Raw genomic sequence first — 14,723 nt, 5'->3', positions numbered from 1 at the left:
CAAAAGCTTTGTATGGGGCTTAAAACATATGTTCATCGATATGTTCAAGATTACCTTACTATCTCTTTTGTCTTATGGCATCGTCATTACCAGTAGTCTAAGAAAACGTCCTGCAACTTTGAATCAAGGTTCCAGAACTGACCCTATTTTACCCACTATGTGCCAACCTGGAGGAGGAATTTTCCATTTGTGCATATTGGGAAGGATATAGATATATGGAACTCCCAGATTAATATCAAACATAAAGTCTGCTTCTTGTTTGGTTAGCCAATGTTTTTCTTCTGCCTGTTGTATAATAAATAAGATGTTCTCCTTGACATCTTGAGTGAGGTCCCGGTTTAGGTGTTTGTAATGTCTATTACCCTCAGGAGCCTCAAGCATTCTTGTTGTTACATGTCAATGGGCATTACTATGATAGCACCTCTTTTCTTGCCTGGCTTGATAATAACTTGTTGCAGTTCAGCCAGGGCTTTTTACAGGTTGTGAATCCTGTTTATACAGGCGTTTGTTAACTTGTCTATATCGTTTGCTACTGCTTTTTCAAATGCCAAATCCTCAACAGGCTGTGTATTAGAAGGAGAATTTAAGTGAGATTTCCTCCTTAAACTAGTCTTGGTTACATTTCTTCACTAGGTTTACTGCTACAGAACACTTTCAACCAAACGGTGTGAAAAAAACGCCACCAATTCCTTCCGTAATTCAAAATTGTCCTGTTTTGGGAGTAGAGATGATACTTAGGCCTTTATTTAGCACCTGAAGTTGAATCTCTAAGAGATTATCTTTACTTAAGGACATCTGCTGCTTGCTGGTCCCTGGTTGGGGTGACAGATCTCTTACTGTGTGGTAACATGGCTACTCCGACCAGACTTTTTGATCCTTTGTCTTTCCTCGGCTGAAGACGGCTGGAATGCCAGAAAGCGGTCCTCGGAAGCTTGTTTCCGGTCCAGGGAAGGCATGACTTGGCAGTTCGGGCTGAACTGTGCCCATGAGGCACAGGGTCAGACTGATTTGCATATAGCCATGTCTGAACTGGGGTGGCAGACTGGGCTACAGAACGGTGATGGATTAAACCCAGATCTTTTGACTGGGTGTGAGTGTTTGATTGATTCAGATGCTCCGTCCATCACCACCCCCTTTTGTGCCGCTTAAACAATTTAGACACTCCTACAATAGTAGCCAGTCCTCCATTGGCTCTGCCCCAAGTAGAGCTAGTGCTAGGTAAAGGAAACATTTCACACCCATCCCAAATGACGTCTCTCAGGTGGCAAGTTTCCTGCAACATCACAATATCATAGTTTGCAATGTAATTGAGCCAGTTCAGATCTGACTGCTTATAACTCAGTCAAACAATGTTCCAGCAAATCAGATTATTAAGGAGCCCGAATCTTATGGCGTCTCAGGAGGCATTTCACTGTGAACAGGCAATTTTCCAGGTTGCTGCTGACCCAACATTACATTCAGATTTAATGGGTAAAACATGATCATTTAGCAGTAAAGCTGTGTCCTCTTGTCCCAATAGAACCCTGAATATTTTAGATGTAGGGATACAAGCTCAGTCGCTGAATTTAGAAGCACTGGGGATTAGCTATTCAAGAGTGTGTGCTAAAAAATTGACTATATAAATAACCCAAAGGCAGGGTAGTTATATGATTGCTCTTAAAGGCACAATAAGCATTTTGAGAACAATTCAAATGAAATGCCAAGCTAGGATAGGATTTCTACAGTTTATACCCATACAGTCCCCGACAGAATGATTGGTTGATGGCCAAATCCAGCCCACTCTTTTGAAAAATAAAGTTTTACTGTATTCCGAAATGCTGAAATCAAAGTTTTTAGTTAGCCAGTGGCACACCTTATTCTTGAGATTGAGGGTTCCCATCCTGGCTATAGGCAAGCATAGAACGTTAGACAAAATTGTTGCTTAAGGGCTAGAGTCAGTAAGGAGGTTAAGACAAGGACAGTTTATAGTATCCTTTTTTGAAGGCGCAGCGTTCCTGGATTGAATCTAGGGACAGAATTCCTATGTTTTGAGACTGCATAATGGTGGTCCCTGTCCATGTGGGGCAACATTTCCCCAGTGGTGACGGGGGTGAGGCAACCGTGGTGGTGTCCTCCAGTCAATGTAAATGCGCCTTGCCATAGCCTTTAGGTCAGAGGTGGCATTTGTATTACATACTACCATCATCTCTACTGCCCTGGCACACACAGGAGCTAGGTTTTTGAAATAATTGGGGTTAGAAAGTTTTGACATCGCAAGCTCTAAACTTTTTTTCTCCTAAGTGATTAACGTAAGTATGAATTAAAACTTTAACCTTTTCGAGAATCATATCTTAATTAATTTCTGCATTTTTTTGCACCAAGCCTGGGAGAAAAACTGGTTCAGGATCATTATTTATGTGCGCAGCTTTATTAGCGGCTTTGACCAGGTTCCCAGCTATCCCAGTCTTGTGACTACATATGCCCTTGCTCTAGCTCTTCCTCTTTGCGGACAGGTCAGCTTCACAAATATACGTTAAGTCATGGTTAGTTGTTTCTGATGTAAAGTGGTCTACTCTGCAATCAACGTTTTCCTCTGCTAGCATTATATGAATTGATGTTACATTAAATGTGTCCAGTGTAGAGCGTGCCAATATAATCGGTACTTTGAGCGTTTCCCCCACCATGATTTCCCGTTTCCCCGTCCTAAAAACACAACAAATGTACTTTTCCAATGGGGAATGGAACACATTATCAAACAAGAAGGTCAAAAGACAATATCGTGAAAGGGTAGAGGGCTTTTGAGATCCAATTATTTTGCATCTTGGAAATTGCAAATAGCTTGACTGGCAAAAAGGGAAAGCCCAGCCTAGCCTCTTTTGGGTGAAGTTGGGTGAAGACGGGCCTGCTCTTGAATCGATGTTAGACTGGGTATACGCCTTGGTATTTTGCGCGCTGTGGTGGGGACCACTGGTTATAAGCTCCTTCTCGGTGCAGGTCTAGCTGGCCCATCTCCTGGCAGCAGAAATATTCTGAGGCTTTGAGTCCAACCTCCAACACTGAACAAAAGTGCATCCAGCACCATGGTGGAAGCCCCCTGATTATAAGCGCCCGCGCAGCATAGGTCTAGCTGGTCCTGCCTCCTGGTAGCAGAAGAAATCTGCTGCCAAATTGATTGCACTTTGAGACAGTCGTCAGACCCGCTTCTTTAATTGTGCTCCCGCCAAAGTGTTTTAATAAACTAATTGCTTCTGTTTTGCCAAATGTCTCTTGTTTTTTCAAGGTTCATTTATATTCAAGCAATCTTTTGGCTAGCTAAGCAGGAGAGATTGGTACCTCAGACCCAACCGCAGTCGAAGGAAAGGGTCCCCGCCCAGAGAGATTCACATCTGCGCAGCATGGAAGGAGAGCAGACAACGTGATTGATTGGAAGATCTGCTAAATCCGTGGGGTGGAGATCCATCCTGAAGTCATTGTCAGAGGGTAAGAGACCACATCTAATACAAGGAAGAAGTACAAAAATGTAACCAGAGTATCCTGCCACTGACAGAAATCTATACCAAAGGGATGATGGCCGGAGTGTTTGAGCAAATCAAACACTCACCCCCAGTCAACTGATCTGGGTTTAATGCATCACCATTCTTTAGCTGACTCCACCACCCAAGTTCAGACATGGCCATATGCAAATCAGTCTGACCCTGTGTCTCATGGGAACAGCCCAGCCCAAACTGCAAAGCCATGTATTCCCTGGACCGGAAACAAGCATCCTGGGACCGGTTTCGGGTTCATAACCCTCATCAGCCAGGCTATCTTGAATCCAGTGGCAAAGTGAGCAAGGGACCCACTTCTGGGCATACCCTGCCAACTTAGGGCGAACAAAGCGATAGCAAAGGGGATGATGGATGGAGCGTTTGAGCAAATCAAACACACACCCCCAGTCAACTGATCTGGGTTTAATCCATCACCATTCTTTAGCTCACTCCACTACCCCAGTTCAGACATGGCCATATGCAAATAAGTCTGACCCTATGCCTCATGGGAACAGTCCAGCCCGAACTGCCAAGCCATGTCTTCCCTGGACCGGAAACAAGCATCCTGGGACCGGTTTCGGGTTCATAACCCTCATCAGCCAGGCTATCTTGAATCCAGTGGCAAAGTGAGCAAGGGACCCCCGTCTGGGCATACCCTGTCAACTTAGGGCGAACAAAGCAATACCAAATGGGATAAAGGATGGAGCGTTTGAGCAAATCAAACACTCACTCTCAGTCAACTGATCTGGGTTTAATCCATCACCATTCTTTAGCTCAATCCACCACCCCAGTTCAGACATCGCCATGTCTGAACTTCCCCTACATGTAGGATTGTCTAAGAAGATGGGAACGCTCTGTTAGGGAGAGACCAGTAGAGCTACCCCAGGCCAATTTTGTACCCTTTGCTGCAGAAGTGCACGTCAGGGACCATCTATGTGCCGTGTGCTCAGATGGATAAGAGAAGAGGTGTGGCGCCGCGGCCAGGGCGACTGACTCCGGAATCTGGGGATCACGGTTCGATCCCCGGCACCGGCGGCAGATAAGCCCAGCACCATGTGACTCTGGGCAATAGCTTGCTTAACCTTCCCGACAGCCCCCAGCGCCTAGAGACCCTAACGGGTGATTGTGCGCTTTACAAATGTGGATATTATTATTATTATTATTATTATTATTATTATTATTATTATGGATAAAGAAAGGCTGAGGACCTAATTGCCATCCTTGCTGGATGGAATGGGGAAATGATCTAATCTTTTGAGAAGAACACAGATAGAGTGAATCTAGTGATAGGCAATGTCAAATGTCTACTGAGTACCCATATCAGAGATCAGATTAACATGGTGTTCGCCTAAGCTCACATCCCAGCAGTCATGCTGACAAACACTGAGCATGACAGGCCCACATACAACTAGCACTGATACCAAATATGGACGTCCCTGAGGGGAATGATCCCTGACTGCCCAGATGTAGGAACGATAATGTTGGAAACTATGAAACCTGGGCAAACCATAACTGAGTTTCTGGATAAAATGAGGGAATGATCGGGACAACAAACAGGACAGCAATGAACTGATATGGGCCTGCAAGTCGCGTTTAAAAACAAATAATAATACCCTCCAAAAGGGGCTGCCCACGAGATACAAAGTGGTTTGGACTGCATGGTAGGGTTAGACATCAAACCCTAGCGGGACATCCAGACCCACATATTACAACATCATAAAAAGAAACAAGAAAAGGACAGGGAAAAGCAGGCGCAAGCCCAGAGAGACAGAGCTAAGTTGTTCAAGCACAAATTGAAAAAGACCACCTTTGAGGGGGCCGTATTGGCGGCGAATGTGCATATGGCACCAGTCTTGAAGGGGGCTCAATTGCAAAATCCAAGAGTGTTTTAACCTAACTATAACAGCAGAAGTCAGGCAGGTTGGCAGCAGTCAGACCTTAGAGTGTTAATATTGCCACTAAAAGGGACACAAGGTATTCCCAATGCTGGTTAAAAGCATATCAAGAACAGAGGTCGATAAGCGTAGGCCACTCCTCCCAAAACCCCCATCCACAAAACCAAGTCTAGGGGAACCCAAATGCACCCTACACACAGCCTCAGGGAACTCAATCAGCCACTGCACCACCGCAACAGGGATCAGGTAGTTGGACAAATACATAGCAACATAAACAACAACAGGCAGGGAACCCATTCTAACAAGGATTGGGGCCACAACCATGGCAGGTAAGGGTGGCTGTACAGGGCTTTAAGCTCCAAAAACAAAACTGTTCCCCAGTGTTGGGAACCAGGTTTCCCATACGCTCAAGATAGTGAAGACCCCACTATGAAGGAGGGGAGGTCCAACTAAATAACCAACTGTCCCAGTCCATCACATGCGGTATTCTAGGCCTCGCACTAGACTCTCCCGGTAGCGATATTTTGCCTCCTTCTTCTCCCTCAAAAATGTTCAGTGTCCAAAGCCTGTTTGCCAGGTCATGCCCCTCCAGAATAATGACTGATGCGTGCCACCAGTTAGAAGCCCCTGGCCACAGCTGGGAACTGCAGGTCCAAATACCCTGGGAAAGACATAGTCTGAGGGAGAGGGGGGTACCAGAAAAATGGCGGTCTGCAAGATCTTTTGCAGCTCCAAGTGAGACTAGAATTCAAAAATAGGCTCACCCCAGTTTCAGGCCTAGCAATCAGCCAATACACAACACCTTACATACATAATCTGGAAAAAGCAATGAGCCCAATTTCAGACACCGCAATATCAGAAGCACACAGAGGCAATGGGACAGCTTTCCAATCTCCTCAATTTTTTCTCTGGTAAATAAGACAGCAGGTCAAGAGAGATCTAGGCAAGTGTTCAAAAGACTGATAAAAAGAAGCCCAAAGATAGCCCAAAAGAATGTTTCTAGAAAGATTGTGTATTCAAGACACCTGGCGCCACTATGGGGGGTTTCGTTGCATGATGCATGCCGGAACTAGAGGGGTAAATAAGTGACCTCATGGCATGTTGCAATCACAAACAACATTCAATTGCGACACCCCCCCCCCTCTTCATTCATCGCCCCACGGGTGTGTAGGTCAAAAGACACCATGTACACCGATAGCCCCTCCCCATGTATGCATTGGAGATAGGGGCTGACGATGCTAATGGAACTCTTGCAAAAATTGATCCAATTCTATGTTTATGAGATCACCCTGTAAAATTTATTTTCAGTCACGGAAAGGAGGGAGGCCCAACAACCCATAAAAGTAATACATTCCATGAACCTTAACGCACTTTCAAAATAAGATACCCCTACTGGGGCCACCTGCCAGGGCCTCATTAAAAATTGTGCAAATTAATGTGGAAAAAGCACACCTAAAGAAACGCACAGGAACCCTGAAGGAAAATGACGGCATATGCAATAATGCACTGTTTTCTAAGCTAACCAATGAATGTAGCTCTTATTTAATTGGTTGGCAAGAAGTGTCCATGTGCACCACCTTTTCAGCGGCCACATCAACACCCAATGAGATCTACAGGGTGGGAATTGAGAACTATGAACTGTATGTTGAACTTTTTGTTTTGAACTTTCAAATGAATGACCCCCAATCACCAGAGGACTACAATACATCTCTCCTAAATTCATCCCAAGTTCTGCAATGATCAATAAGTTATGAATTGTTGCGCTTCTATGTACCCTCTGTTTGCTATGAGTGTTTCTGCATCCATTCATCACCATAGTACTGCCTAGTCCAATGGAGAACACCCCAAAGCTATCACAGTGCTTGCATAGGGACCTCTCCCATTTCACTTATAATTATACCAAACCCAATACTAGCATTCCAAACACTAAATAGTGCCCTCTTACACAACACGTGGTATCAGCATTTGACCTTTGGGGGATCCAGGAAAACAGCCAGGTCATGTTACGTTTGTTTGCTGGTACCGCATGTAGTAGGTGTGGGCAGGCTTTACTTATCCCAAGAGGTTGGCCCTAACAGAGCAACATGCCTTCTCCACCTACACCTAGGTACCAAAATAAAACCCAACAAGTACAACCCCATAAAGTAGTAGTGAATCTGAACCGAAATTAGACCAATCCCATAACATTGTACCTTTTCACCAAGCCTAGCACCAGTCAAGCTGGCTACATAGGATGCACAGGAGGGGCACCATATGTGGAAGATACTGTGTGGCCTTGAGACTTTCCAGAAAAGAGATTCTTGGAGGTAGCAAAGCCACCACATCAATGTATGAACATGTCCACTCACACTTCCATCTGTGGTACCAGGACGTCCCTTAGCTTTACTGGGGCTGTCTTCTTGGATACACATGGATGCCAGACACAGAGTTTCAGAGTAGGGCCATCTATCTCAATGATGCACCCCTACCTGTACAGAAATGTACACTGTATTCCTTGTGTTTCAGAGGTAAATTAACCATTCCACTGGCAACAAGTGAAAACTGTGGCACAATGCTGCACATTCAGTTCATAATAAACAAGAAAAAGTGCCAATGCCGCTAATTTGAGAATCAGACTTTTGTTTGGTCCAAACATACGGGTAAGACAATATGTTTGTTGAATTTAATTTCACTTTTTTTATTTCTTTAGATTTTCAATTGACCACTTCTATTTGAGTGAATAGTTTTTTACATGTGTTTATACAAATTTTAAAACCTGGTGTACACAACAAATATAATATACATTTTCTCAGAAAAACCTTATTTATTTACAAAACAATGCATCCTAATAAACATTCAGTCTTCATTCATACATCAATCAAACCACTACAAACAACAAGAACAAAACATAAATGATTCGATAAATGCTGGAATCGTAATATTCACAACAAAAAGCCAATGTTTGTTTCACACAAATTAAATGTGTGCAATTTTTTCTACGTAAATTATTAATTTTTCGGCTCATAGAGAGTCTACGCGTTTCGAACTTCCGTCATTTCGGAGTTCTCATCAGGACCATATCTGTAATGGAAGAACAGAAGTTGCTTTAGGATATGGGGTTGACTGCCACTATGCTGCCTGTGCCCAATACTACAAGTTTCCTCACCTACCTCGCACTCGTCAGAGAAAACTGGAATTGTTGTTAGAACCTCAGTCTAAAAAAATATATAATGAAAAGCCACAATCAGGAAATGAGTAATTCTTAATCACGTATATCCAACATTCAAACCCATACACCGCTGTTAGTCACTTACTTGGAAGTGTTCATTCACCCGTTTGGAGCAGCCTGGCTCACCACTCTCTAGATGAAAAAGGGAGCAATACCGTGCTTGAATTATTACCACAATATCGTTTATGTATTTTGGTTCTTGGACATGTAAGATTCCCAGAGCGCTGCTTACCTAATTGGGCGAGTCAGGCGCGTTGTGTACACTTTCGGCGCTTCTCCGTAACCGTTTTTTCGTTCTGTTAAACAAATCATACGCGATGCATTAGAAATGTGCATCCCATTGCAGTTTTTAATAATTTATGCGGCAATCATGTGAAACCAAGCGTTTCATCATACTGCAATGTCTCTTACTTGTAAAGACCGGGCTGTCGAGTGTCTTAATCCGACGCCATCCAAACGCTGACCTGGTTGCGTTCACTTCCTGGTCCGCATAGGATCACGGGAAGTGTAGTTCTGAAACGTTGCCCTATTTATGGTTTAAGGAAACTTTTTCTTTTTTGTACGAACTTTATTGTTTCTAAGGTTGAACATTGTGTAGTCAACTTGGGTGAAAAACTGTCAATGGTTTTTAATAGTTAAGCTTGTATTGTCCAAAATCGTGCTCGAGGGAAATTCGTGGGCAAATAATCGTGCGAAACATATATGGATTGGTGCCCTTGGCCGGATTATGTTCGGGTCTGTCTCTTTTTCTGTGATTTTGTTTACTTTTTGAACACATTGCTTTTGGAGGACCTCACCGGTTATTATTGCTGGTCTGATGTCAGTATATGTATGTTATGCCTTTGGATTTGATTAATTACTGTGCTTGAAGCTTGTCACTGTCCCTGTCAGGGAATCAATGTCATTACAGTTTGAAGATTTCCGACAGTTCATTCAAACCTGAGAAGGCTGTATTAAACTTTACTATGAGCATCGCCTCTCTTTTTATCAGTTTTGCATCTAAATCTCCACCTCTTGCGTCATTTTCGACTTTTGAAATCACTGTCCACATCATCTCGCTTTCTTGATGTTTTTTTTCTTTCCAATGGTTGACCATAGGGGCGTTAGCAACATTGTTTTTAATTCTTGATTTGTGCTGTTGTATCCTCACCCGTACCTCTTGGTTGGTTTTGCCAATATATAGGAGATTACATGGGCATAAGATTCCATAAACCACATAGCGAGTTTTACAATTGGAAAACGCTTCATGTTTCCAGTTGATTTGATTATACGTGAAGACTTTTCCTTCCTTTGTGGAATCGGAAAATGAACAATTGCCACATTTGTGATGACCTTGAATTGTGGGCAGACGTAACATTGTACGCAAGTCCGGATTTTTTGTTTGTGGTAATGCAGCTCTCACCAGGTGATTGGAGATGCTATAGTTTTTTTTTAATGCAAAAAGTGGTTCATTCTGAAATGATTGATCCAAATTTTTCAACAAGTGCCAGTTCTGTTTGACCAATTTTTTCAACATATTGGAATTGGGACAGAAGGTGGATACAAATACCATTCTTTCCATTGCCTTTTTTGGTCTTTTTTCTAGCAGACATTCTGTAGGTGTCCACCATGCTCTTTTTAATGATTTCTTGAGCAATTTCTTTGGATATCCACGTTGTTTTAGAATCATAGTCAGAATTTCTGCATGTCGTAAATATTCCTCCTTCTCTGTACAATTACGACGGATGCGAAGGTAATGCACGTAGGGCAAGTTATCCTTGAGGCTGCGCGGGTGGTTACTTCCAAAGTGCAACGCTTTGTTTCGGTCAGTTGGTTTTTTGTACAGCGTTGTAACTAGACCGCCACTGGAGGGATAAACCTCCACGTCCAGAAATGGCATTTTGTCTCTTGAATGGTCCAAGCTGAATTTGATCGATGGCACTCTGTTGTTTATCCACTCATGAAAGTTTCTTAGATTCTCTTCTGACCCAGTCCACACAAAGAAAATGTCGTCTATAAAACGATACCAATGTGTTATCCATTGTGCGAAGGGATTGTTGTTGTAAACAAATGTTTCTTCATATTTGGCCATAAAAAGGATAGCCAGTTCCGGGGCAAAAGGGCAACCCATGGCCACGCCTCCTACTTGAAAGAAAAATTCCCCATTAAAATTGAAGTAATTCTTCTTAAGGCGAATTCTGCCAGTTTTTTTATAAATAAAGTTGGCACCTTGTGTGGTCGCTCCCGCTCGTCAAGATATGCTTCGAGGATATTAATGCCTTCATCCTGTGGTATTTGAGTGTAAAGGGACATGATGTCCATGGTGACCATTAGATGAGCATTTTTATCAAACTCAATGGTGGAAAGTTTGTTTAAAAAGTCGGTTGTGTCTTGTAAGAAGGATCTAACCTGATGGAGAAAAGGCTTTAGAAAAAAATCCACAAATTTGGAAATCGGTTCTAATAAGGATCCACAGCCTGAAACTATAGGGCGGCCAGGGGGTGAAGTTGTATCCTTATGTATTTTAGGCAATACATATAATAGAGGTATTCTCGGATGTTTGGTTTTTAGAAATTCTAGCTCTTTTTTTCCTAGGAACCCCTGTTCAAAACTTGCATCAAGGAGAGCAAACAGTTCGTTTTTTAAGTCAGATGTTGGATCTTTTTTAATTTTTCGATAACATGTCGCGTCATCCAATTGTCTCCTAACCTCTTGTATGTATAATTCTTTGTCCCAGACAACTATTGACCCGCCTTTATCGGCCTGTTTTATAATGACCGAAGTGTCTACTTTTAAATTGGTCAAGGCCACTGATTCTGCTTTTGAGATGTTGTATTTGATCCATTTTTTCTTTTCTTCCATTTGGGTCACAGCAGATAATAAAGTGCGTTCGAATGTAATCATTTCTTTAGGGACTTTATTAGTTGGGGGACAAAATGTTGATTTGTTGCATAAACCTGTTGTCTCCAATGCAGGCTGGTAGGTATTATCCGCAAAAAACAATTTTAACCTCAATTTCCGACAAAATTCAATCACTTCAGTTTTGAGTTTGATGAAGTCTGTGTGTTTGGATGGAACAAACGTTAGTCCTTTCTTCAGAATAGACTCTTCGTCTTTTGTGAGTATTTTTTAAGATAAATTGAATATGGGTGATGGGGTTAGTTCTTGTAATTTTGCCGTCTCGTTGACATTTCCCATGGTTGAGGGGTGTTCCTTGTCTTTCCTCGTTGTTTTATTTGGCCTCTGCCTAAAAAAGGACCTTGATGTTGTTGCTGGAATCCTTGCTGTTGTTGTTGGTGGCCACCTCTCCTGTTGTAATTGCTCTGATAGGTTGAATTATCCCCTTCACTTGAACTTCCCGACGATGATGTGTCTGAGAAGGTTATGAATTTATTGTAGGATCTCCCCTGGTATTGTTGTAGATGTTTTTTAGATTCCGGTCTTGAATACCAGCCTGCATTGGAGACAACAGGTTTACGCAACAAATCAACATTTTGTCCCCCAACTAATAAAGTCCCTAAAGAAATGATTACATTCTAATGCACTTTATTATCTGCTGTGACCCAAATGGAAGAAAAGAAAAAATGGATCAAATACAACATCTCAAAAGCAGAATCAGTGGCATTGACCAATTTAAAAGCAGACACTTAAGTCATTATGAAACAGGCCGATAAAGGCGGGTCAATAGTTGTCTGGGACAAAGAATTATACATACAAGAGGTTAGGAGACAATTGGATGACGCGACATGTTATCGAAAAATTAAAAAAGATCCAACATCTGACTTAAAAAGCGAACTGTTTGCTCTCCTTGATGCAAGTTTTGAACAGGGGTTCCTAGAAAAAAAGAGCTAGAATTTCTAAAAACCAAACATCCGAGAATACCTCTATTATATGTATTGCCTAAAATACATAAGGATACAACTTCACCCCCTGGCCGCCCTATAGTTTCAGGCTGTGGATCCTTATTAGAACCGATTTCCAAATTTGTGGATTTTTTTCTAAAGCCTTTTCTCCATCAGGTTAGATCCTTCTTACAAGACACAACCGACTTTTTAAACAAACTTTCCACCATTGAGTTTGAAAAAATGCTCATCTAATGGTCACCATGGACATCACGTCCCTTTACACTCAAATACCACAGGATAAAGGCATTAATATCCTCGAAGCATATCTTGACGAGCGGGAGCGACCAAACAAGGTGCCAACTTTATTTATTAAAAAACTGGCAGAATTCGCCCTTAAGAAGAATTACTTCAATTTTAATGGGGAATTTTTCTTTCAAGTAGGAGGCGTGGCCATGGGTTGCCCTTTTGCCCCGGAACTGGCTATCCTTTTTATGGCCAAATATGAAGAAACATTTGTTTACAACAACAATCCCTTCGCACAATGGATAACACATTGGTATAGTTTTATAGACGACATTTTCTTTGTGTGGACTGGGTCAGAAGAGAATCTAAGAAACTTTCATGAATGGATAAACAACAGAGTGCCATCGATCCAATTCAGCTTGGACCATTCAAGAGAAAAAATGCAATTTCTGGACGTGGAGGTTTATCCCTCCAGTGGCGGTCTAGTTACAACGCTGTACAAAAAACCAACTGACCGAAACAAAGCGTTGCACTTTGGAAGTAACCACCCGCGCAGCCTCAAGGATAACTTGCCCTACGGGCAGTACCTTCGCATCCGTCGTAATTGTACGGAGAAGGAGGAATATTTACGACATGCAGAAATTCTGACTATGAATCTAAAACAACGTGGATATCCAAAGAAATTGCTCAAGAAATCATTAAAAAGAGCATGGTGGACACCTAGAGAATGTCTGCTAGAAAAAAGACCAAAAAAGGCAATGGAAAGAATGGTATTTGTATCCACCTTCTGTCCCAATTCCAATATGTTGAAAAAATTGGTCAAACAGAACTGGCACTTGTTGAAAAATTTGGATCAATCATTTCAGAATGAACCACTTTTTGCATTAAAAAAAACTATAGCATCTCCAATCACCTGGTGAGAGCTGCATTACCACAAACAAAAAATCCGGACTTGCGTACAATGTTACGTCTGCCCCCAATTCAAGGTCATCACAAATGTGGCAATTGTTCATGTTGCGATTCCACAAAGGAAGGAAAAGTCTTCACGTATAATCAAATCAACTGGAAACATGAAGCGTTTTCCAATTGTAAAACTCGCTATGTGGTTTATGGAATCTTATGCCCATGTAATCTCCTATATATTGGCAAAACCAACCAAGAGGTACGGGTGAGGATACAACAGCACAAATCAAGAATTAAAAACAATGTTGCTAACGCCCCATTGGTCAACCATTGGAAAGAAAAAAACCATCAAGAAAGCGAGATGATGTGGACAGTGAGTTCAAAAGTCGAAAATGACGCAAGAGGTGGAGATTTAGATGCAAAACTGATAAAAAAGAGAGGCGATGCTCATAGTAAAGTTTAATACAGCCTTCTCAGGTTTGAATGAACTGTCGGAAATCTTCAAACTGTAATGACATTGATTCCCTGACAGGGACAGTGACAAGCTTCAAGCACAGTAATTCATCAAATCCAAAGGCATAACGTACATATACTGACATCAGACCAGCAATAATAACCGGTGAGGTCCTCCAAAAGCAATGTGTTCAAAAAGTAAACAAAATCACAGAAAAAGAGACAGACCCGAACATAATCCGGCCAAGGGCACCAATCCATATATGTTTCGCGCGATTATTTGCCCACGAATTTCCCTCGAGCACGATTTTGGACAATACAAGCTTAACTATTAAAAACCATTGACAGTTTTTCACCCAAGTTGACTACACAATGTTCAACCTTAGAAACAATAAAGTTCGTACAAAAAAGAAAAAGTTTCCTTAAACCATAAATAGCGCAACGTTTCAGAACTACGCTTCCCGTGATCCTATGCGGACCAGGAAGTGAACGCAACCAGGTCAGCCTTTGGATGGCGTCGGATTAAGACACTCGACAGCCCGGTCTTTACAAGTAAGAGACATTGCAGTATGATGAAACGCTCGGTTTCACATGATTGCCGCATAAATTATTAAAAACCGCAATGGGGTGCACATTTCTAATGCATCGCGTATGATTTGTTTAACAGAACGAAAAAACGGTTACGGAGAAG

The 14,723-nt window shown here is 42.2% G+C and overlaps 1 protein-coding gene and 1 long non-coding RNA gene across 3 annotated transcripts in view; one reads left to right on the top strand and one right to left on the bottom strand.

Annotated features, from left to right (window-relative positions):
• Positions 1 to 14,723, bottom strand: part of LOC144771653 (uncharacterized) — a 945,479-nt gene that overhangs the window by 342,931 nt on the left and 587,825 nt on the right. The window lies entirely within an intron of this gene.
• The window catches only part of LOC144771654 (uncharacterized), a 212,080-nt gene that overhangs the window by 18,153 nt on the left and 179,204 nt on the right, over positions 1 to 14,723 (top strand). For both annotated transcript variants that reach the window (XR_013599411.1, XR_013599412.1), the window contains exon 2: positions 3,260 to 3,459. This is a non-coding gene — a long non-coding RNA (uncharacterized LOC144771654). The remainder of the gene's footprint in view (positions 1 to 3,259; positions 3,460 to 14,723) is intronic.

This window comes from Lissotriton helveticus, chromosome 8 (assembly GCF_964261635.1).
Source record: "Lissotriton helveticus chromosome 8, aLisHel1.1, whole genome shotgun sequence".
NCBI classification, from domain to species: Eukaryota; Metazoa; Chordata; class Amphibia; order Caudata; family Salamandridae; genus Lissotriton; species Lissotriton helveticus.
Note: the sequence above shows the minus strand (reverse complement) of the source record. Positions and strands in the feature narration are given on the sequence as shown.